The following is a 12,473-nucleotide window of genomic DNA, read 5'->3' on the forward strand; positions in this document are numbered from 1 at the left end:
TCACTGAGGATTCTAGGAAGAAATGAGTGGGCAGTAGGGCTCTCACATCACCGGAGGATTCCTGGCTCTCATTCTCATGAAATTAACTTGCTGACTGGGTGCAGACAGAGGAACCATCAGCTCAATACCTCAGAGCTGGAGAGCATTAAAAACAGATGACAGCTAGAAAGGTACAGTGATGAGAATGAGGGTGACATCAAGGAAGATGGACAGTATGGCTGACATAAAGGTTCACCTATACATTCTCCCACTTTGGGTGCTGCAACTGTCTCTTTGTTTGAAAAAAAATTGCAAATTGATGACACCAGCTTTGTTATGTACAAGCTTATGGAGCATCATAAATTTGGCAGTAGAGACAAATCTTATCAAAGCTTTCTAAAAGACTTCAAAAATCATACAAATGGCAGGGTAAAACACCTGCTAATAAAAGTCATATACAGGACTTGATGCGTCTAAAACATTTCTTGAAGCTGTCTGGCAATGAAATTGTCTCTTGTCCTGTGAATTTATCTGAATCCAACATACAAGGTTTGTGAAAGATTTCTTCAGTAATGGAAGAATATTGCATAGAAGAATAATGGTGGAAATCTTCCCTGCAATTGAAAGTAAGGCAGCACCTGGGATTTATCCACACATTGCTCTGGGTCCATTTTTAAGACAATAATATTATTAGCATTTCACAAGTCTTCTGGAGTTACCTTGTTACTTTAGATTCAGAGACTTGTGTGTAGACCTTCAGTACATATTATTCATGTCTAGCCTTAAATAGTTCAGCTAGTATGCCTTCTGCTCCTGTAGCTTTGTTCTTCTTGGTGCTAGCAATGGCATATCTTATTCCTTCAGTAGTAGGAAAGTCAGAAAGAGGACCTCTTATAAGGTATTAAATTCCAAACTTACTAGTGGTGTCTGCTCCAGAAGAGTTAGGTTCATGTGTGTCTCAATTTCTTCTAGCTAACCCAAATAACTCATTTTCCTGTTAACTCTGTCAGATCATTTTGAGACTGGAGGGGAATCCTGAGCCCTTGAATTCAATTTACCATTGTGGAGAGTATTGTGTTTTTCAACATTTCATATGACTATTTTTTTCTCAAACCTCATATTCATGGTAAGATAAGAGAGATTTGTGAACTCTGGTGTGATGCTTTTCCTTTATGGGTTCATTTGTGGAGATTGTTGCTCATCCAAATACTTTTAATAGACTGACAGAAATACAGACAGCTCACATATGAGAATGTATAAGCTATGAAATTGTCTTAAAAATTTTTAAATAATTATTTATAATTGGGAGCAAAGATTTGATATTTAATGATTGCTTCAACATATTCTTTGCATTCATAATAGGAAGGCCATGTGGCCTAATGACTAAGGTGTCAGTCTTTGGATCAGAAGATTATAGGTCTGAGTCCTGCCATGGTCAACCAAAAGCAAGATAGCTGTTTGCATCCTTGTAGCACAGAGGTTAGAGCATTGGTCTACTAAACCAGGGGTCATTAGTTCAAATCCTATCAAGGCCTGTTCTTGTCCTATGACCTTGTAGTTCAGGGGATAGAACTCTGGCATTATAAATGAGGCAGTGTCATGAGTTTAAATCTCATCATGGTCTCTGATTGTGCTTTAGTGGCAGGTTTTGTAGTGTAGTGGTTGTCATGTGTACTTCACATGCAGAAGGTCCTGGTTTGATCCCCAGTGGAAATATTATGTCTGGCAGTAGGCATAGAGGATTAAGGCTATGATCTTTTAACGAGCGACTTCCTGTAGTATGGTGTTCAGTTCTTATCAGCTTTTAATTTCCTGTGTGACCATGAGCAAATCATTTAACCAAACAGTGCTTAGGGGCAATTGGAAACTTTGGCTAGACACCTCAATGGTCTCCTGAGCTGCATGTCTAGTAACTATGTATAAACCTAGTACATACATTTATTTCAAAGTATAATCATATGTAAATATGTGCAATTGTTTTAAGTCTTGTAATATTAACATCGTATATTGATGTGTCCCCAAGACATGTACTCATGACCAAACCTCTAAGCACAAGAAATTTGAATAAAGCCAAAAATAATGGGGGGACAAAAACACAAAAATAGGGACAGATTTTAAATGCTGCTCTTATAAACATAGAGAGTAGGTAGAATAAAAGGTTTTCTGCTACCAAACATTTTCCAAAGGATATGAAGTCTGAAACTCAAATATCTGACACTATTTAGTGAAGTCAGTCATCACTAATATATAGATTTTATGTGAAACAGACCAAATATATAAGGCAAAAATGTGAACATTCTGCAAAAAATCTGGACAGTTGAGAGAGGTATGCGAGTGTTGTTGTCTTTCAGCTTTTCCAGGTTAGGGGTCGCCACAGCGGAACTCCCGTCTGCTAATGAATGGCAGTATATCTTCACGAACGCCGAGGTGCCAGCTCAACGTTCAACCTTCAGTGAGGGCACGCCCATTTACGCATGTCTTTCGAGCACCCACCCAACCATGGGGAGGACATGCAGACTCCACACAGAAGGCATTCCGAGAGGTATCCGAGTAATACTTTTAAAAAAAAGGTAACTTACTAAAATGTTTTCAGTAACAAATTCAGTTTATTTTCATCTAAATAAGGAAATCATTCTAGTATATAACTGTTCCAATACGTAATGAAGTATATCTAGGTATTAAAATCCACTCCCAGCTGTCCTACATCAAGGATGTGCTAGCATATTCAAACTGATCCTCCATTTCAAAAAAGTAAACATATTTATGTTATACTTAATACCAGCTGCTTCAAAAATGGAAAAGAAAATTATTTAATAAAGAAGATAAACTGATAAGATGCAGATTTTCAGCATTCTTCAATGTTCATTGTTCAATGTTCGTTGTGGGGCTCATGATCTGAAACAGATATTAAGGAGTCTGTAACAGAAGTGTAACTAATTTAAATTTTAAAGAACGAAATTATTCATCTAACTTTACTTTGGATGCCTAGGCTAACAACAGATCTAACTGCCATAGCAAATGAATTCCAGATTTTAGTAGCTCTAATGTAAAATGCCCTACATTTAATCTTGTTCATGGTGCTGTCAAATGAAACAAGAAACTATTGTTCAAATATTAGAAGAGTGGTCATGATGACGCCGGCAGCAGTAGTAGCTCTATGAGAAGTCATACAAACGTTAGTTATGCCTTCCTCAACAATATGGAGTACATGGCATACAGGTTTAAGGTTTACAGACATGAATAATAATCAGTGCTATTTAAAGCCCAGATATGTCTAGTGAATGCACATTGTACAGCCCAGTTTTCCTACATTCATCCGAGATTACATACTAAATGATATCCCATACCCAGTTACAGGCCTAATAAGAGCTGCACAAAAAGAAAGTAAGGGTTGGCATGAGGGAATTGGGGGTTGTCTTAAGAGTTAAGGTGTTTAACTCACAAACACAAGATACAGAGTTTGATTCTCACCTTGGGAAGCATGGCTAAGCTAAAAAGGCTCTCTTATGTGATTAGCCTAGTATTAACTATGATCCTATGACCCTATGACATCATCAGAGCCTAATAATGTAGTATGCCAGATGAGGTTCATTACTGTGAAAGCCTCTTCACAGGTTTGTTGGATAGGGACATCAAATATTGTGATGAAAGTCTTTTTACAGATTTGCTGGATACGGACATCAAATATTAAGCATCAAAATATAACAATCCTTAGGTCCTTAATGTGGTCAAGGATGTTGTATCTTTCGGCTTTTCCCAGTTAGGGGTCGCCACAGCAGAACTCCGGTCCGCTAATGATTGGCAGTAAATTTTTACGTGCCGAGTTGCCAGCTCTGACGGACAACGGTCAACGAAGGTACGCCCATTCACGCATGTCTCCACACAGAAGACGCTTTAGCTGAGAATCGAACAGGACAATGTCTTATTGTGAGGCGACAATGCTACCACAGCACCACCACCACAGTGTGGTCAAGGATACAGCAGCATATTATACAAAGGCACTCCAATTTTCCTGTTATGAATCCCAGCACTCTTACAAATATTTTTCCCCTCCTGATTCATTCTTTACAGGTACTTCAGTGTTCCCTTCCATCATCAGGTCTACAATCCTCTCCTGCTGCAACTAGATTATGTCCATTCCAGGTTGGGGCTGGTATGGAACCTAATGGTATCCTGGGGGATTGTGCAAATGACTGCCTCCATTGGGAATCTTTTTTCACTTATATCCTACCCCCTCCCTGGCATTCACCTGTTATATCCAAGGGATGCTCCTCTCCATGGATCATGCTTTCCTGCAGGAAGTACCTAGACAAATGCCCTCATCCCCAACCCACCCCATGATGGGCATACCAATGTTTCAGATGCCAATAATCGAACCTGGGCTTTATCCCTCTAAGCCATGGTGCTGGCCTGCAGTCTTACAGCTACTGATCTCAATTACATTCACATTACTTCACTTAACCGGGTCATGTGACTGTGTTTATAAGATCCATTGGCCACTTCCACAAATTTCTAAGAAAGCAATTTTGTTTTCCTTAGAAAATTTCAGACACCATACTAATGACATGTATGGAACTCTAATCATGAAAGGATTAAAAAGTAAAGTTCCTATTTCATGCATGGATAAGACTTTCTTCCCACTTTAAACATAAAAAGTGCAGTTTAAAGGCCAGTGTTCTATTCGTTGAGTGACATATGGATTAGGGTTGAAGTTAATAAGCCAGTTGATAATAATATGGGATTAAGTCATCAAAAGCCTTGCTTAAGTCTAAATAAATGGCATCCACTAGGAGATCGTCTACTATAACAACTGAAACAACATAACATTTGATTTACATGCCTTAATAATGATATTTTAGAAGATGATTAATTTTGCATATATGTATATTTTTTACATGTGAGACCTGCCTGTTTATTCATTGTCATTCTTATATTTTCTGAGAATAACCATTCCCACTGATAGATTTATTGTATATAACTGGATTCAGTTAATTTAAAGTTTTTTTTTCATTTATTACATTTCATTTATGCTAAATGTGCATAGTGTTTGATACTGCGCTCTCAGTTTACACAAATACTGCCTGCATATTCAAACATGTTTGTATTAACTCAAATTGCATCTAAAAATTGGGTCCACAGATAAAATAAAAATGGTGAAGATATGGAAGTTCCCTGTTTGATTTCTGAAAGTACTGAATTCTGGAAAACTAACATTAATTGTTTGTATTTGTGCGTGTATATTGCAAAATATGTGTTTATAACATAGCCTAGTACCTACCTATGAACCTATCAGTCCAAGGGCCTAAGTAAGCCTAGCCAACAAGGTTCTCTGGCTTTCCCTATCCAAGAAAGTTAATTTCCTGTGTCCCTGTCGAGCAGAGCCACAAAAGTGATCCCCGAGGTATATTTCCTATTTCCCATCCAATCATCAAGAATTTCTTGAAGAGTGCTAATAAGGAACTTTGCTTGACATAGATGGGTAGCTTGTTCCAGAGTATAGGAAGTCTATAATCAAAAAGACGTAGTCGGACTACCACAGAAAAAAATATATATGAGTACTTTATTAAAATAAAACAAACAGATGAGCGCTTTCGCGTACACCCCTGGTACGCTTCATCAGATCTAAATTGATTAAGACATCAAATTGCATTTAAATAATATAGAATGATTACGTAACTCTAATCAAACAATTAATCAATTATATTGAGTTTGAATGCAGATCTAGAATCTGAATGAACTAATAGCAAATATAACAAATATATATATATATAAAATAATTGCTATTATTATATGTTATATCAGTAAAATCAACAAGCCCTAATAAAAAGACTTCATAAAAAAGACTTCATAAAAAATTCATAGAAAAATTTCATAAGAAATATGTATATGTATTGTATATATATCAAATAGTCACCATCATATGTATATATTAGTCAATTAAATGTGTGTATGTGTGTATATATATAAAAAATATATGTATGAAACATTTAAGTAAGTTAATATAAAGTGATTCAGATATTAAAACAACATATTATATGATAAATATTGAACATAGAAAATCAAAAGTCAATTAAATAAAGTAAAATAAAGTAAATAAATAGATAAATAAATGGATGAATGTTTATTTATCTATTTTATTTTAAACTGCGTAATTCTAGTATGGGTTTTATAGTGATGAATTGATTCAAACCTGGTTCTTGATGTGCTCTCAATTTTAATATCCATTCAATTTCCACTTTTTCTAAATAATTCATCACATTACCTCTTCTCTTATTAATAGGGACTATCTGAATAACTCTAAATCTGAAACTTTGTCCTACATATGCTGCACAATGCTTAGCTAAGGCATTTCATTGGTCAGATTTTTTAATGTCATACATGTGGTTATACATTCTATCCCTCAATCTTCTGGTAGTCATACCTATATAAAATGCCTGACATATATCACAGTTGGCCAAATATATCAGGTTAACATTGTTACAAGAAGCATAAAATCTGGGTTCAAATTTGTAGTCTAATGTCGGATGTATAAATACCTGTTCTTTAGTAATCAGTGGGCACATATTACATTTACCACATGGTAGGGTGCCTGTTATTCTAGGACATTTTAAACGCTTAAAATCTTTATCATTGCGCTCAATACATAAAATTATTTTTAGACTTTTACTATTTTTATATGTGAAGCTAGGTCTTTTGTCCAGTATTTTGCTTAAGTCAGGGTCAGCCTTAAGAATATACCAATTTTTTGATATAATTCTAGTAATTTCTTTATTGTCACTTGTGTATAGGAAGTCTCTGGGACAGGAATCTATCCCTCCAGCATGTCCTGTTTATTGTGGTGACAAGGTTTAGATCCCTAGGGCATGTAGCTTGGAGAGATTGGGATTTCTTTAGGTGTAGCATGTCCAGCACATAACATAGCTTTATATGTTAGGCAGAGATCTCCTCAGAGTAGGCGATATGCTACAGAGTAAAGCTGGAGTTTTTTGAGATGGTCAGTGTAGGGCATCTGTCTTTGTGAGCTACTTCTGTGGCCTTTCCAGCTGCTGCAGATGTCTTGTGAGGTACATTCCAAAAGGGGCATTATACTCTATAATGGGTCTAATGAGTGTCGAGTAGAGGGGAGCAATGACCTCTTTTTTCTGGATGAGAACCCTTTTGTGATGAGGTGTGCCACAAAGAAGGATTTCCTGACTTCTGTGGTGATGTGATTATCAAAGGGAGACTACTGTCCACCTGGGTCCCAAGGTCTGTTATCACATATCTGGCGTTAAGTAGACTGCTGTTTATGTGGTAGTTCATGGGTACAGAGTTTTTACCAAAGGGGATGACAATGCACTTTTTGGCATAGAGCTTGAGGCCATGCCTCTGACACCAGGCATCTGTCTCAGTGAGGCCCTTCTGTAGGATGTCCGCATCATTTGGGGACTTGACTATGGCTCCTAGTTTGCAGTTATCTGTAGTTATTAACAGGAGAGGTCCCAGGACTGAACCCTGTGGTACTCCACTTGTCACTGGTTTGAAGTCAGATTTGGAGTCTGCAACTTTTACAGTGTGGGTTCTGTCAGTGAGCCAGTTGGCAACCCATCTTGTGATGTAGGGAGTTATACCTAGTTTAGTGAGTTTAGCTATAATTCCAGAATGGGGAATGGCATCAAAAGCCTTGGCGAGGTCAAGATAGGCTGTGTGAACCACCTTACCCTCATCTACAGCTTTGGTGACTGCCTCAAAGAAGTTGATCAGGTTCAGAAGGCATGATCTGCCTTTCACAAATCCGAACTGGGTGGGGTCCAGAGTTTGGAGGTTACCAATGTCTTTGTTTATGAGTTCCATGATGACATGTTCCATGGCCTTGCAGACCAGACTCGTCAGGCTAATAGGGCGATAGTTCCCAGGATCAGTGGTGGCTCCCCCTTTGTGGAGTGGGATAACTGTTGCTGTGCACCATTCAGTGGGCACAAAGCCTGACATGAGACTATGATTTACATTTATAAAATCTATTATAACTGACTGTTATGTGAAACATTCTGTGATTGTTGTTTGAAAGCATTTTATACTTTTTCCATGTGATGACAGCAATTATGTTAATAACATCTGAACTTTTTTGTAATATATATTTCTTGGTATGTCAACTTAGTTATCAGGTTTCTTTTAAACAGATGAAATGTTTGTGGAAGTTAATGTGAAAAGAATTTTGGATCCTGAATGACTTACATAAATGCTTTTTTATATTTTATAATTGATTTTCTAGTTCTTGCTTAAGTAATATGTCAGTTGTCTTTTAAATTCTAACTGTATAGAATCAGGTAGATAAGTAAGGTTTAGCTGAGTCCCTTGTAAGTAAATCCTGCTACAGTATATGAAATGTACATCTTAACACGAAGTACAACTCACAGTGCAGTGAGCTGACCATTATGCTCATAAACAAAAATAATATGTATTTATGATGTTTATAGTGCATATTAAAGCAATGCTAATGTATGCATTTTTATACTTATTGTTTTATGTTTTACTTATTCAGTGTCACACCTTGGCTATGTTGTAGATGCAATCTTTGTTGAATGCCCTAATGGCAGTTATTGTACCCCCACACACACAAACACACATCCACCTCCTTTGTATTCCTAATTGAATTTCTAACTTGCTACTGTCTTTGCCATTGTGGCCCATGTCATGGCTGAAAAGGGTCCCTGGAACAGTTACCTTCAGTAATATGGTGCAAATAAAATAAATAAAAGAAATAAATGATTGGCTACTAATTTTGCATGAAATCTTGAAGCCATTGTTGCAGTATTTTTGTAGGGTCCTTAAAGGAAGCATTAAAATAATGCACAGTAAAATAATGTTATTTTGCTATGAATATTCTGCTATTTGTTGCCTGAAAAAAAGAATAACATGTACACACTCACAGAGAAATATATTGCTATAGCTTTAGATTAATTGTCAGATACAGTAAATCTCCTTAACACGTTTATCTGATTCTGTACTTTAAAGAAATTACAGGAATGTTCCTTAGCTTTCTTCCCCTATTTTTAGGAATATATCATATTATTTTTTATGGCAAATTATGTGCAGTTGTATACATTACCTCAGAAATAACAAATTAAACTTTTACATCAAATCTTACGGCCAGATTTGTAAAGAGTTGCTCTCAATATAAGTCTGCCCTGATTCTGAAAAACTTGCTCTCAATATAAGTGACTTACCTCAGTGTAAGGCCAGTCTATAAACAGGCTTGCACCAGTGGCCAGATTCCAAAAGTTACTACTTACACTGAGTGCAAGTGTTTTGGGATCGAGCCTATACTCTGAAGAAATTATCTATACTATAACAAGATTACTGCTATTAACTTCCTATTTAAACATAGCTTCTAGTTATTACATTCAGATTACCCTACAAAATTCTATTACTTAGTCGACTCAACATCTTTCAGCTGTATTTAAATCCATATGTCCTGTATATCTTGTTCTTTAACATTTCAAATTTGCTTCAATAACCAGTTTGATTGTTGAACATAAAGGAAAAATAACTAATACAATGGATGTCCCATAGTTTTTAGCTAGTATTAGTGAAGATCTGCTGAATGAGGTTATCACCACTTTAGCAAATTACCTATTACAGCAGCTGTACACAAAAACAAACCCTGCGATTCGGAAATATGTTCACCCCAAGATGGCAGTGAGCCAACTACTTGTTATCATCTGGGCACAATGTGTCTCAAAACTCATTATCAGTTAGCAATGTGAAAAGCCCAAATAGCAGAATAATTAATAATCCCACCTGGAGTTAGAGCAGGACCTGCAGAGATGGACAGAAAGCTGTGTAACATTAAAGGGCCCCTGCATAGTTTAAATACACTTTTTGATCACTTGATGCGTAGAAATTGGAGTCTAGGACAGTAGGAAATAGGCAAAAGAACATGGCAGGTAGCACACAAGGGGTAAGGAATGAAAATAATGTGGGAGGGAAAGAAAGGGTATTTTTTATGGGACAGATGCCCATTTTCTCTTTTTAGAGAAGGGACAGTGGGGGAAGGGATGGTGGATGAACGTTAACTGCATGAGGATAGGGAGTAGGGGCACAAGGACACAAAATGGAGAATAACACCATGATGGGGCATAGGGTGGGTATGTTTCCAAATCACCCTGCTCATATCATCCCCATTGAGAGGTTAGATACCATTTTGTGCTCTCTCACAGCTGGTCCCAGCTAAGGTGGCGTTGCCAGCGCTTAGCAGGAATGCAATTCTATTAGTTGCAAGAAGAGTCTTTCCATGTGGCCAGTGATAACATCCATGTGCCCAACCACCATTATCTCCACTACATCAGCCAGCTGCGTATGTGTGACAAACAAATCACCCCTAGTAGATCCACTGGTGGGAACAACAGTTCTCCCAGACAGCGAAGCCTCACCAAGGGCAGGGGATGAGGGAATATCAGGCTCCCACTAGGAAGGCAATGGGTAGGATACCATAGCTTACACTGTGGCAGATCTACCAGCCATCGGGTTTCACTGGGGACTGGTGGGATGGGGTATAACCACAGGCATTGCCATGGTAGCCATTAAACAGAAATGCAGAGGAACATAAGAAACAGAGAAAAACAAATAAAAAAAAGAAAAGACAGAAGCAAAGGGGGGGAGCTGGGAAACATCACATGAAAATCAGTAGAAAGTACATACAATTTCACATAAACATATTTGCAAATCTCAGGTGAGAAACACAGGTGTCTTATCCCATACTCAATGATATGCTGCTAGGTGTTAAGTAGTGTGAACAAACTGGGAGGCTGTGCTACCTGTGATGCCTACAACTGTCACGTGCATTGCAGCTACTACTCCTAAAAAGTGCTTCAGCATATCAGTATATGCCTCACTGACGTTGTGTAGTTAGCAGTTGTTATTATACCCCTGGCATATGTGCAAAGGTATAAAGTGAGCTTGTGAAATCACAGGTTACCTGACTGTGTAATGTGCCATTCTGTCTAAACCAAATACATGCCATTAACAACAGAAACAGAAGCAGCTCATGCAGTCCATTTTACAGATATGCAGGCAGTGATACAAGAAGTTAAGCAGTTTAAAAATAGTACAGAAGTAATTTCGTAATTTCATTGTAGTATGCCATTTGAATGATATAATCACCCCTGTGCCTGGAAAAGCACTGCATCATCCTCCAGAATAGGAGATTATTCTCTGCAATAGCCTCCTGAGCTATGAATAAAGGTGACCAGGCATCCTATCTCTGACCTTTTCTTTCCACTAGCTAAGAAGGTCTTGATGTTGACTCCATAGATCACTATAGTGGTGTCTGTACTGCTCACCAGAGTGAGCTATGCCTATAGTATGAGTAACAGGCCTAGTGAGATAGTGCCATGTATCTATCTTAAACTGGGAACCCTTATAAAAGTCCACAAGTAAGCACTCTTGGTGGTTCCTGTGCAGTAATTACAAGAATAGTTTGGATTCTTTAGAGCACAATTGGGGCACCCTCCCAAAAACAGTGACATTGTAAACCATGGGCATACGGCCAGTCTCATACCAGAGAATAATGTCTGATATCTCACAATCATAACTGCTTCATGTTTCACTAATTATGTGGGTGTCTGACACAGTTAAAGCTTCTTAACATGACTGTGGTTTTAGCAGTGATGTGTAGATTTAGTGATTCAGAAAGATTTGTGTAATGGGCCCTCAAGTGCATAATCCTCTTACTTGGCTAACATGATCATAGAGCACATTGTCAGTGTTGGATAAAGGAAATGTGAAAAAAACTATCTCCTAGACAGGCACTGGACGTGGTTTCTGTACTTGTGGAACCCATACAAGGTACACAGAGTCCAAATAAAGGGCAAGTTGTCATTGACAGGCCTAGCCAGAAAAGTATGTCTCTCCAAGAGGCACAGTCATCATTGTCTGGCACAAGCTCTGCAGGACATGAGGATGAACATGTGAATTGGTATACTGGTGCTCACAGTCACCATTGGTACTGTTTCCTCCTAGAACTAGCTAGGTTATTATCAATATCAGCGACCCTGTGAATGTGCAAGGTCAAGGGGAGGACAGAGAGATTCAGTAGATTCAATAGACCCAGTAAACAGGTAGAGGCAATGGGACCAGCTGAAGGATAGCTGTGGGGGAGCCAAAACAGGCAAAATAAACAGAGGGAGAAGATTGCCACAGTACAATTAACTATCCCTGCTAAGATAGGAATGATCTAAAATTGCTTTATTCCAGAGTTGGATATCAATGTCATAGGCCAGAGCAAACAGGTCCCATGAGACATTTTGTTAACAAGAAAAATGTCACTGAAATATCTTAGCCCAACTAATCATGTTTTGTCCAGATAAGGAGCTTTACTGCACTTGACTTAAGCCAGTCATCATAATAATGTTTCTTGAATAGCAAAGATTTGGTTAATAAAGGGAAAGGCTGGGAAAGAAAATGGGGAGAGGGAAGAAGAATAAGGAGAGAATAAGAAATAAAAGGGGGGAAAA

At 37.8% G+C, this 12,473-nt stretch overlaps 1 long non-coding RNA gene across 1 annotated transcript in view; it reads right to left on the minus strand.

Annotated features, from left to right (window-relative positions):
* Positions 1 to 2,450: 2,450 nt before the first annotated feature.
* Positions 2,451 to 12,473, minus strand: part of LOC122812014 — a 304,457-nt gene continuing 294,434 nt past the window's right edge. The window contains exon 4 of the long non-coding RNA XR_006366327.1: positions 2,451 to 2,874. This is a non-coding gene — a long non-coding RNA (uncharacterized LOC122812014). The remainder of the gene's footprint in view (positions 2,875 to 12,473) is intronic.

Source organism: Protopterus annectens, chromosome 9.part0 (assembly GCF_019279795.1).
Source record: "Protopterus annectens isolate FY-2018-M chromosome 9.part0, PAN1.0, whole genome shotgun sequence".
Classification (NCBI taxonomy): Eukaryota; Metazoa; Chordata; order Ceratodontiformes; family Protopteridae; genus Protopterus; species Protopterus annectens.